At 30.3% G+C, this 13,880-nt stretch overlaps 1 protein-coding gene across 2 annotated transcripts in view; it reads left to right on the top strand.

The window, feature by feature from the left end:
• Positions 1–13,880, top strand: part of LOC129913609 (centaurin-gamma-1A) — a 338,022-nt gene that overhangs the window by 75,643 nt on the left and 248,499 nt on the right. The gene's annotated exons all lie outside the window — the stretch shown is intronic.

Raw genomic sequence — 13,880 nt, 5'->3', positions numbered from 1 at the left:
TAAAAAAATAGCTCTTTAGCGTAAAAAAAAGTAAGTAGGTAAGTCCCCCTTAGGTGGGGCATTAGTAATTTATGGACTTGTGTCCTGTGGAGTTATGTCCCTTTCGCGATTGAAAATCTTAATTATTCGAATTATAAAAAATAGTCTCTTATTTTAAAGCTTCTTCCATAATAATTATCCTTTAGTCTTATCCTTCAAAGTCATACCTCATTACTTTCCATTTTAATCCGATTTCTTGCCATAAATTCTTACCCCCATTCAACTCAAAAGATTGTCTGTCGCAATAATAATAATAATAAATTCCCTTTCAAGTTATGGCACTTTGCTTAAAATACACATATATAAACGAGTAGTGTCACCCATTAACCCTTTATCTCTATAAACAAACATTATCTCTTATTCACTAAACTGCTTCTCGTCGTATGTTTGTTTGGTTGTATGTATCCTTTTCAGCCCCAATCTTTCAAGTCCCCAAACCTTATATTTTTGCCATCTAACCCTTTCTTCGATTTTCATATGTTAAATTTGCGTGCACTTAATCGTTATTAGCTCCGACACAATTGTCTCCGAATCCGTATACCAACTCTTGATGCGACTCGTTCTCATTCTCAAAATTCAATACCCATTCCTAACCTTGGCTCGGCCTCAATCTCTGCAGTATAATTAGAACTCTGTATGCTATGCGCCGATTCTCTTCGGTTCTCTGATTCTGATCCTGATGCCGATGCCATTGCCACCATGCCATCATCATGATAAATGTCATACCCTGTTTTGAAATCCTTTTTATTACTTTCGTTGGATTTCCTTGCTCTCTGTTAGTGTGTGTGTATGTGTCATCATTGCTCGACGATGAAACGGTAACGGAAGACCAGAAAGCAGGAAATATCCCCATGAGTCATTATTGTAGTGAAACGAGAGGATTGTTTTTATTCTTTTGTTTTTTTTTTCTGTTTTTTTTTTTACATTTATACTTGTGTTTGAGCTCCTCCACAGCTCTGAAACGGTACATATTTACACAGGAAGAATACGCGGATAAGCGTCTGGCAAACAATTGAAGGTCGCACAGGATACTATCATCCTGTGTCCTCGGTTTAAATAGAATCACAGGGGGTAAATTTTGCTGTCTATTCTTGTGTGATGTAATTTTTTTTGGCGACAGATAGAAAAAGAGAGAGAGAGAGAGCGATGATGATGATGATGATGGCAAGACTAACCAGTAAACGTAAAGTAGAGAGAGTTTAAAGAGTAAAGCCTTCAGGCGTAAACTTGATATGCGCTAGTGATTGTTTTTTTTTTTTTAGAGAAGCTTGCTTCAACTAACTGTGAGCTTTGTGCAATGAGTCCTGAGTTTGTGTGTTCGTTCTAATGTGTCAATTGTGAAAGGACACTTTATTTTTTTTTCTCGTTTCGTCTTTGTTCTGACTGTGTACAGTTGTCCATGAATTTGCAATTCATTTTGCATAGTGGAGAGATGAATAAACGGTCTACATTGCAGCAATTCTCGCCATGTTTCGAGAATATTCTGACAAGTGTGTAGGTGTGTTTTGAAAAGAGAGAGGAGGTTATTTTTTTTCTGTGGGAAAGGACAAGTTGAAAGGATCTGTCCGTCCGGAAAAATTTGGATTTTTTTTCTGTATTATTTTTTTCGCTTTCGCTGTATAAGTACCTACCTTACTTACCTACGTGGATGGTTTTTGGTATTATTTTATGCGGGAAAGTTTAGTTGCACAGGAAAATGCATCGCACGTATAACTACAAGCTGAGAGTAGGTAGTTGCTAGGTAGTATTCCTGAAAGCAGATGTTTTATACAAAATTAAATAAAACGTTAAAAAAAAAAAAAAACAACTATACGAGAAGGTACCTAGGAACTTCCTTTTTATATGGCTATAGCTTCCTATGAAAATGAATTGAAAACATTATAGGGATGTCCGTTTCCGCGCATATAGAGTAGCACAGGGAAAGTTATGAAAGTTCTACATGCATTTGTATGGTTATATAGAGTAGGCACGGATGAAAAGGAAGTTCAAAATTTGTGTAGGTATATAGAGATAGACCTATACTATACCCAACATGCACACTTCACTTTACACTTTGTATGCAATTAGAGTAATTGGAAGTAGAAGAGGGTTTTGTTTTGGATTTAAAACAAAAAAAAAAAAAAAAAACTTTTTTTTATATAGGTATTTAACGCTTTAGTTTAAATTAGAGGTAATAATGCTATACAAAGAACTGATTTTTTACATGCAGGCTTAGGAATTTTAACAGGATTAATGAAAAAAATTTAACTTTTCGGTAACATTTAAGCTGAGAGGGCAAGAGCGTGACTTTTTCCAAAGGTAACTAAAGTCCAGTTTCCGAAATGTAATGTATGAAGGGAATCAGCAAATAAGGCCCAATTTATTCACTCTCTATTATGTTTAAGGTCTCCATTAAAAATGAAAAATCTGTCAAATCGCTTATAAATTTTTAAATTTCCCTTTTAAAATGGCGTCTTTAAATTTGAACTGAACTGAACCTAAGTTTATGAATTTATTTGAGGATGATTTAAAAGCAGAGATGTAGATTTGAAACGTAAAATTGAAAGCTAATAGGACTTCTAACAAGTTTTAGGGATAATGGGAAATTTGCAAAACGGATGCCAACTTCATTAAGAAACGGGACTATCTTTTGCCAAAAACTGAATTGCATGTACATAATAGAAATATAAGATGGCTTCATTTACTTGGAGTCAATTTTTTTTTTATTTTCTATTTTGCTGCCGTAAATTCCGGTCATAGATTTAGTAAAAATCAAGCTTCCAAAAAATTTTCTATTCGTTTTGGCGCAGAGAACCAACACTTTTTCATAATTGCAATTCCTTTGCAAATTTAATTTCCCATTTAAAAAAAATTTATGTGTTCCGTTGTAAATAAAAGAGCAAAATGTTCAAGAACTCTTTCGTAGCTGGACATCTGTCTTGTGTAATACATTTAAAAAAAAAAAGTTAGAAAAAAGTAACGTATACGCCATAGTGAACATTATTTGTATGAATATTTTTTCATATGAAACAAAAATCGATTAAATAACGGTAAATTTTCATGTAAAATACACAAAAAAAACAAAATTAGACAAAAATAACGTATACGCCATAGTGAACATATACTTTTCCATTTAAAACAAAAATCTATTAAATAAGGGATGGGGTTTATTTTCTCCTCAAACACACTTAATTAGACCTAGAAACTCTATAATGGAGGCAAAAAAAATATTAGACAAAATAAGTTTGAGACGAGATCTTCTCTATCAGCAAAACGCTCTAAAAATGTCATTTATGAAATATTTTATTATTATGAGTGTTACGAGCAGCTTTATAGTTTTACCAAATGGTTTCTACCTACTTCTCCTACATTTAAATCAATTTGATTATATTATCAGCGTTCTTAAAAAAAAAAAAACAAGTTTTAAACTCCACCTAAGTCCTTTTTTAATATTCCAAACTTAATTTAAATCCTCTTCTTTTTATTGTTGAAAACCGTATAGACGTAATTACCACGAATCCACCAACTTAAAAATAAAACTTTCAAAAATAAGTTAATGAATTATTTAATCCGGTTATTTATCTCCGAGAAAATTTCTTATTCTTTAACAAAAACTCTCTCTCAAAAAAAAAAAAGGAGAAACAATTGTCTTTTTTGTCTTCTTCTTCAAACTCAACAAGAATTCCTTTTGGACCATTTACATAAGTATATATTGTCTCTAGTTTTTTGGTAGATATACTTTTTGTTTGGTTTCTTAACTTTTAATAGGATCAAAGTTTTGTTTCGCAAAAGAATACAAGAAAAAAAAAAAAAAAAAAAAAAGATATTATAAAGCAAAAAAGAGTATTGTACGCACAATTCCAGGTATAAGTTTCTTGAAGGATTTGGTTCTTTTCAATTTTTTGTCTTTACGAAATTAAATGCCAATGCCAGAGACAAAGAAGAGACATTTAATAATAACCACTGTGTCGGCAAGGTATAAGATTATTATTAATTTTTTTTTTCCTTGTTTAGCTTTGCAAGACTTAATTAAGAAAGATACTTTTGAAACAATGGACACTTTGAGTTAAGTTTTCAATTAAAAAACTAAAAAAAAAAAATGTAATAGTATGATTGGAATGAACTAAAAATCCTTGTCTTCTTCACAAATTCTTAAGAAGTTGAGTTTTCGTTTCAGTTTCTATATTAACATGAAAGATTAAAAATTTTCGAAATTATGCTTTGGAATTGTGTATTTTGTAAAAATAATCTCTATCCGAGCTGATAGCTATAGTCTCAGGTGTACCACAAGGAAACCACCTCAGTCCATTACTTTTTCAGCTAAGTAATTTATTAAGGTTATCCTTAGTTTTTCGGTACCACTTTGGGCGTATGTACCGTTGTTTGAAATACCTATTTGCTTGCCACTTGAAATAACATTTTCACTTCCAAACTACTTTACAGGGAGTTTTTAAAGAAAATACTAATTTTTCTTGAGACGTTTTTTACCGCAATAGTAGGTAGCCGCTTTCGATTTGACTTAAAAGACTGTTTTCCGCCATCTTTCAGCCATTGTATTTACCGTTTTCCATGATACTCTTTAAACATTTTGTACATAACTTTTTGGACTACTTGCTCTCTTTTTACTGCTGTACCTACTTTCCGCGAGACGGTAACTTAAAGCGGTCTTTTTGTGCAATTTATTTTTTATACCTTGTAAACATTTTCACATGATTTATCTTTTTATTGATTTATTCGCTTAATTTTATAATTATATAGTTCACAGCTGATTACTACAAAAATATTCAATATAAAAAGCGAGTAAAGTCCGGTAAAAATCGAATTGTTTTTGATCTAAAACAAAGTATCAATCTGTTCTACGAAGTACCTTTCCAAGTGACAGTGCAATTTTAAGTCCAGCAGTCGTTAGATTGACGCTCCTATCTCTTCTATTGCGACTTTTCAAGCCGATTCCGCGCATTTTTTACGAAAATTTCGAAGCAATTCACACATAAATTTTTGCCTTTTTCTTTTCTTTTATAGTATTTTCTTTTTATTATAATAATACCGTAGCTAAGATGGCAAAATAATAGTAACCAATTGTTGTTGCGTGTCTCTGATACTTTAAAGGTTTTTACACATGGTATCTTCTGATCTACTTAGCGGATATATTTCTGTTCCATTTTATACTTTAATCCACTTTTCGGTTTAATACCCGCACGAAATTTAGTTCTTTTATGCTTCCTTTTCAACGATTTTCATATTTCAGGCGGAAAATTCCGCTTTCAACACATATGCCTTAACTTAGGCGGTAAAATAATACCGATTTTTTTCAATAAGAGTCTGATGTCTTCTAACAAAATTTCTCAAGACAAACAAAAAAAAAAAATTACCGAAGAAAAAAATGTTTTTGTTTTTTTTTTGTAATTTAGTTCTTTTTTGCTTCGTTTTCAACGATTTTCATATTTCAGGCGGAAAATTCCGCTTTCAACACATATGCCTTAACTTAGGCGGTAAAATGATACCGATTTTTTTTTACAAGAATCTGATGTCTTCTAACAACATTTCTCAAGACAAACAAAAAAAAAATTACCGAAGCAACAAGAACAAAAAAATGTTTTTTGTTATTGGAAAAAAATTACAAAAACTTTTTGCATATTCTTAAAGAAGAAAAAATTACCAACACTCTTTTTAAAATCCATACAAAACAATTCATACAAATAGGCAAATTTTGAATACCTACCAAATATATTCCAATTTTTCAAAGATTTCATTCCAAAAGCATTCCGTTTAATTAAAACGGATATCTCAGCACTGTTTTGAGCAGAAATCATAATTCGTACAAAAACTCGATGCCATAAATACTGTTGGTAATTTTCAACAATAGAAAAAAAAAATTATTTATTCGAAGTTTTTTTCAGTAATTATCTTATGTTTGCCCTGCGAAATATTGTTGGACAACTTCAACATTTTGAAAGCGGCCAATGACCATCCTTGTCGTTAGAACTTATTCATATTTTTGTACGGCTCGTTACTTAGGTTCTGATTTCATGCTCCAACAATTTGTATCAATTCAAATACAATAAAAAGCACTTTTGACTCGAGGCTATAAGTTTTCTAAATCTAAATGCCTGCTAAATCACACTTACACACACAGCTCCTCCCTTTTGATGACAAATTCGCACATTTTGGAAAATAATCGCTGCTCCCTACAAACAAAACCCGAATGAAAAGTAAATATTTTATTGTTCAATGTTCAATGGGTCCTCCCTTCTATATAATTTTGAACTCAAAGCACCAAGAAAGACCACCCTTATAGGTATTTACAGTGCATTCAGTTGTGGGTGCGAACCACGGAATTTATCGCGAAATTTCATTTCAGCTTTGAACATCACACACAAATCTCTCTCTCAACTCGACTCGACTATATGCAATGGCTTTGCAATTAGGTGATTTATTTGCAATTTCACGTAGATATATAAAGTGTATTCCCTTAGATTTATAGATACGGCGACGAACAGAATAGATACAGAGAGAAAAAATAATAGCCATAGATACATATTAGCCCTTATAGTTGAAATAGACCAGATAAATTGATCATTAAACACATTTTGTGGTGTCTATCTGTCTGTCTGTTTGGTCCTGTCTACCTACCCTGTGACTCTTTTTGACTCTCTATATATAATAATGTCAACGGTAGTTATACTCGTTTATATTGGGATTATATCCATTTCACTTGACTCATCATCAGTTTATTTAATGGTGCATCCATTAAAATGTCACCTTTTATTTTTTTCGGATCTCTCTTCTCTAATTTGTATCTCTGTATTTTATCTATCAAGGCCATACAGACAAGAGGACAGCCCTAGGATACCTACCAAATAAAAACATCATACAAAATAATATCTCTCATGCAATCTGTGGAAATGAAATGGCCTCATTTTCCTACCTTGTATACCTTTTGCCTTAATGGGTGATACATGGTCGTTTAATTTACTTTTATTGAGGCAACTTGTGTGTCTTTCTTCACCTGAATTGCCTATTTTTCGACGATGACGACGGACGACCTCATTCCTTAGGTTATATAAAATTGGAATATCTTTTTGTGACAATGTCAATCCATTAAGAGCAGAACCAGAAAGAGAGAGCCTTTGGGGGGGCGAATTGCCGACTTATATATGGCGACATATAGACCCAAAGGATTTTATCCTTTTTATTGAATCTAAAATTCTGTACACTATAAATGTTTTTGTAGATACTATATCCTTGCTGTTATTATTACTCTGTGGATATGTCACTTCTGGCCAAATATGTTAAGGGCGATTATTATTATGACCGTGTGGTATAGTCTTAACTAAAATAAGGGGTGACCTGACAAAGACGTCCATAACAATCAACTTTAAGGGGGTGAATCATCATTATCAAACAACCTAAAATGCTCGTATATCGTTGACGCACAGTGGGACAAAGTTATGAAAAAGAAGAGAAAAGAAGAAGAATTTCTGTAAATTTGCCGTCAATTTGTTTAATTTAAATTAACTTTTACGTCTTAAAAGTGGTTAAATCTTTAGTTTCATAGTCTTTATAAGTTCAAAAACCTTTTCTAGATTATCTATATAACTAAAAGCTTAAATAAAAAATTGATGATTTACATCATGTAAATTGATGATTTACATCTTGTAAATTGATGATTTACATCTTGTAAATTGATGATTTACATCTTGTAAATTGATGATTTACATCTTGTAAATTGATGATTTACATCTTGTAAATTGATGATTTACATCTTGTAAATTGATGATTTACATCTTGTAAATTGATGATTTACATCTTGTAAATTGATGATTTACATCTTGTAAATAGATGATTTACATCTTGTAAATTGATGATTTACATCTTGTAAATAGATGATTTACATCTTGTAAATAGATGATTTACATCTTGTAAATTGATGATTTACATCTTGTAAATTGATGATTTACATCTTGTAAATTGATGATTTACATCTTGTAAATTGATGATTTACATCTTGTTAATTGATGATTTACATCTTGTTAATTGATGATTTACATCTTGTTATTGATTATTTACATCTTGTAAATTGATGATTTACATCTTGTAAATTGATGATTTACATCTTGTAAATTGATGATTTAGGTACATCTTGTAAATTGATGATTTACATCTTGTAAATTGATGATTTACATCTTGTAAATTGATGATTTACATCTTGTAAATTGATGATTTACATCTTGTAAATTGATGATTTACATCTTGTAAATTGATGATTTACATCTTGTAAATTGATGATTTACATCTTGTAAATTGATGATTTACATCTTGTAAATTGATGATTTACATCTTGTAAATTGATGATTTACATCTTGTAAATTGATGATTTACATCTTGTAAATTGATGATTTACATCTTGTAAATTGATGATTTACATCTTGTAAATTGATGATTTACATCTTGTAAATTGATGATTTACATCTTGTAAATTGATGATTTACATCTTGTAAATTGATGATTTACATCTTGTAAATTGATGATTTACATCTTGTAAATAGATGATTTACATCTTGTAAATTGATGATTTACGTCTTGTAAATTGATGATTTACATCTTGTAAATTGATGATTTACATCTTGTAAATTGATGATTTACATCTTGTTAATTGATGATTTACATCTTGTTATTGATGATTTACATCTTGTAAATCGATGATTTACATCTTGTAAATTGATGATTTACATCTTGTAAATTGATGATTTACATCTTGTGAATTGATGATTTACATCTTGTTAATTGATGATTTACATCTTGTAAATTGATGATTTACATCTTGTAAATAGAACAATATTTCTGGTATAATCAACTTTGTATCTGGTATATTTAACTATGTACTTTCTATTATATTCAACTATGTTGTGATTAAATTTACTAGAGAAGTAAAGTTAACCGTGGGGTTATTTTTTCGTGAACCTTTACGAAACTTTTAATTCAAATCAATTGTAAATTTATGTGAAATATGGTAAAAATCGAATAAAAAGAAGTTTCAAATCAATTTCAAAATACAATATTCTTCCAGTTTTGAGCTATTTTTAACATTTTCCTTGTTTGTTTATATCTCTATTGCATGTTTAGAAAAGCAATTACACACTTACTTATATGCTTTATCTTATTTTTAAAAACACTTAATTCTTAAAGGGTTAATTTATCAACACATTTTTACTTTCAATTAATCAAAATCTCATTTTGTATTTTGAAAAAAAAAAATGATGGTTTTTTTAACTTTGACTTTATTAAGTTTAACCTTCCTTATCAAAGATTGCATGTTTTAAAAAAATCAACAAAAAATTCGAAACATTAAGTAAAATTGAATTAAATTATAACAAAAAATGCAAAAAAAAAATATTCCGTCCTTCCTCTATATTTTTTTTTATCATAATGACAACGACATACGATTGCTCATACACTACATCAGACTTCCTTGCACGATTATAACTGCCAGTCAATATCAACAACATGAGTATGGAGTCGACGTCACATGTCACATTCAATTGAATTAATAAAATGCTAAAATATAAATAATAAAAAAAAAAGACCTCGCGACCTGTCCGACATGTTAATCACTTGTCCACTTATCACTCTCGTCCGGCTGCATTTGTCGTCGTTGTCGTCATCGACTACAACTGAATTGCCTGGCTGTATGCCGGCCGGCTAGTAACCAAGAGAGAGTGTATTTGGTAGCACAGAAAATATAATTTATATTAATGTTTTGACATTTTTGTAAATATTATATTTTAAACGATTTACATGCGCTCAGTTTCACTTATGAAATAAAAAAAATTACACGCAGGCGATTTATTCTTCCCTGCATGCCAAAAATAAAACAAAAAAAAAATAAACAAAACTGTATCAGATATTCCAGTCACACCGCATATTAACCATTGCAACCCGCACACACCACCAGAAAAATAAAAAAAAAAAAAAAATTCGAAACACGCACAGCAAAACAGCCATAACTAAAGCACAGTGGAACAAAATCCTCTGATTTTGGAAAAAAAATATTAAATTTTTCATATTGCACATTGATACCGTTCCCTCTCTACTATCTACGAGTTGCACCTATAAAAGTAAAGAGTTAATTCAAAGAAATTATAGAGTTGTGTCTGTAGAATCGTATTTTATCGGATAGATCCTTTCAAATTAACTTGATATATCAGGAAATTGATGTAGGTACCCGTAACCTATAAATTTACAAATTTAAATCAACCATTTGCCTAAGGTTAATCAAATGTCATCTGCAGAATCTGTTAATTTTCCAATAAAATGATCAGGTTGCTAGGTTAATTTAACAAGTTGTCCTATTTAAACAGTCAAACAGTTAGTCTCGATAAACAACTGCTTCTTCGAAAAACTCTTAGCTTCTTTAAAAAGATCAACAGGTTGATTAGAAAAAAATAAAACTGATGACTTCGGTTAAATCTATTTATTCATCTGTTAAAATAAACAGGCTCCCAGGTTATATTAAAATTCAGTAAAATTATTTCATTGTTCTGATGAAAAAAAAACAGCTGCTTCAGTTCGATAAGTTAAGAAAAATCAATTGTTTTCCTTGGTCAGATAGAAAGGTTGCTTGGTTAAATCTACAATATGATCTAGTAAAATTAACATCATCTCATCGTGTTCAGAAACCAAAAGGCGATTTTGAAAAATCAACAAAGAAACAAAATTTTAAAAAGTGGATTATTGAAAGAAGTTACGTTTTTTTCACGTTCGCGTATAAAAAAGTATAAATCGCAGTTATTGAATTTTCCGCCAAAATAAGTCTGAACTTAGCATACATACAAAATCTGAAATGATAAAAAAATTAAATACAAAAGGTTTAACTGACATCCAAAATTGTAGCTTTTTAAATGCTTTTCTATTCCACAAACGTCGTTTTAATAGTCCCAAGAGTTTTTTTTTTTGTGTTTTTCCACATTCTGCTAAGTTAGCGGACGATGAGCAAAATTGTAACTAATAAATGCTAATTTGTTGCTCAAAATTTTATTTTGTAGCTCTCCCAAATCTTTTTTTATTTCAATTTTAAGTTTAAAAAGTGCACTTTAAGTTTGCTCAGGGCAGTGGAGACATTTTGAATGAATAAATTTTTTTATTTTTTTTTGCAAGTATTTGTAGTTTTTTGGTTGTAAAATCCAATTTTATAGCTCCAACACTTGTAAAAGTATTCAAGGATTCAAGGTTTTGTTTAAAATATTCAGCTAAAAGTAAGTTTTCGAATTTTTTTTTTGCAGTAATTTAAAGTGATTAAAACAAAACTGAAGCTATTAGTTTTCTTGTTATTCCAGATTCCGCTAAAATAAGACGAAACCTTTTATGTAGATAATAGTTAAAATTTTCAAAATTTCACTATAAATTTTTACTTGCGGTATTGGTACTATATATCAAGTTATGCATTCGTACAAAAAAAAAGTTGAGATAACATTTGTTCATGCTTTTACGATGGTAGAGAATGCCAAAAAAAGTGGGTCCCGAAAGTCCGTCTGTCTGTCTGTCTTTAAAAGAAGCTACAGCCTAAACGGATGGACCGATTGACTTCAAACTTGGTATGTAGCATTTTTTGGAGACTCTCCAGAGGTTTTTTTGGAATTATTTTTTTTTTGACCAAAAATAACGACACTTGTCATATACCGATTTTAGTAAAGTTGAAATTGTTCAAAAACGGCTCCAACGATTTTGTTTAAAAAATGTTAGTTGTAAGACAAGATCTATCTTCAAATACAAAATTTTTTTTTTGAAAAACAATATTAACGGTACCTACCATAGAACGGTTTTTTTTTTAATCCGATATTCTCCGAAACGGCTTTTTCGATTTCAACGAAACTATTTGTGAAGAAGCACTTATATAATTTTAATATAAACCAAAAATAAAATTTCGAAAAAATAATTTTTGAATTTAAAAAAAAAAAATAAAATTTTAAAAACGGGACATTGTATTTTTTTTTGAAATTTTGTTTTTAGATGTTGATTAATGATTTCTACAAAATGGCATACCAATTTTATTTTAAAATTTTTTTTCCAAAAAAATATATATAAAAAAGTAGTTTTTTTAAAAAACGGCTCTAACGATTTTGAAATTTTTTTTTTCCAAAAATGCATCTTAATATACTGCATACTTGTTTTGGAGGTCAATTTGATTTCAGATTTTGTTTTATTTAAAAAAAAAACCAATTTTATGTTTTTTTTTTCTATATAAAAAGTCGTAAATATTTAAGCAATTTGAACTATAAGAACAAATTCGTGCGACCCAGTCGTGCATTTTATTTTTTTTTTCACGAAATTGTACCTTTGCAAAACAAATTGTGTTGCACAACTAAATTGTCCCCTAAATTGAATTTTCATGGAACGGTTATAATTATGCAAAAGACTTCACATGTAACCCTTTTGATTATACCTCCAATCCCTGGAATCTGCTGTCTTCCCTCGCTCTCTTAGTAAGGAGTTTAATTTCAGAATCTTATATTTTCTGTAATTAAATTTCTTTCAAGCCTTTTGTAGAAGTTCTGCAAGAGTCTTGCAACATTATTATAAGCAATATATTTAAAACCTTCTCCTTCTAGGTCTAGTAACAGTTCGTTGACGAAAAAGTTCTAAAGTAGAGTAGATAAGACCTCTCTCTAAGGAGTCTCCCTATAGACTGCTTTACTTGTTTAGAATATTGCCAACTTTGAACTGATAATACTGCTACTAACCATGATATTTATCGTGTTCTTAAGCATTTTTGCTGAATTCTTGACAATATTGAACAAAAATATCCAAAAAGGCGACCCGAAGTATTCTTAATAATAAAGAGAGTTTTTGTTGTGCTATAGGTACGGTGACCATATTTCTAGAAGCGAAACCCGGGACGGATAAAAATTTGTTCGATCGTTTTGAAAATAATGATTTTCAAAAGAAAAAAAAAAATTAATTTTTTAAAAAGAAATTTAGCGGGGTTCTTTACTCTTCCATTTCCATTATTCAAAAAAACTTTTCCTGGTATAGCTTTTCAACCTCTGAAAACAGCACAACGAAGTCGTAAACGAAAATTTTTCTTTTCGTAGCACATTACGCCGCTTAACCAACGGAAATATTACCAGTGCAAGAATATTTGGAGTTTTCTGTCGTTTGTCACTCACATTTAGCTGTCCAGGTTTTTTACTTGGAAAAATTTTTGTTTTGACTATGCCGCTTACAAGGCTTAATGCTTTGATCCAAAAAATTAGAAAAACTTTTAATTTCCAACCACTGTTTTCTTGTTCTTGTTTTTTGTACAATTTTTTTTTTTTTAATTTTGAACAAAAAAAAATCAGAGAATGTGCAAATACGGGACAATCACGGGACAAATTAAAAAATACGGGACACTTATACGTCCCGGGTTTCTAAAATAAAAACCCGGGACAAGCTGTAGAAATACGGGACAGTCCCGGGTAAACCGGGACGGATGGTCACCGTAGCTATAGGGATCATACTTCAGATAAGGTTTTATTTCAGTGTAGATGACTGAGAGGAGTTTTCAATCTCACTAAAGAAGTGTCTATTTCATTTATTTCAAACCTCTTAAGGAAAAAATCAGCCCTTAGATTGAAAAACCAAGGTCTAGTGACCTACACTTAAAACAGTTCATGTTTATCTGTTCTATGTTCCATTTTCTCTCGAAACGTAACGGTTTTGTTGAATAAATTAGTTTCCAAATATGATAATAAAAAGGCTCAAAATAGTTTCCGAGTCACTGGCACTTTTTTGAAATATTTCAAATTGAATGTTCACTTAAATAGCAAACATAATTAATTCTTCATTTAACCTCTTATCATGTTTAACCTGTCTAGAACCAT

Source organism: Episyrphus balteatus, chromosome 3 (assembly GCF_945859705.1).
Source record: "Episyrphus balteatus chromosome 3, idEpiBalt1.1, whole genome shotgun sequence".
NCBI lineage: Eukaryota > Metazoa > Arthropoda > Insecta > Diptera > Syrphidae > Episyrphus > Episyrphus balteatus.
This window is presented reverse-complemented; position numbering and strand designations above follow the sequence as displayed.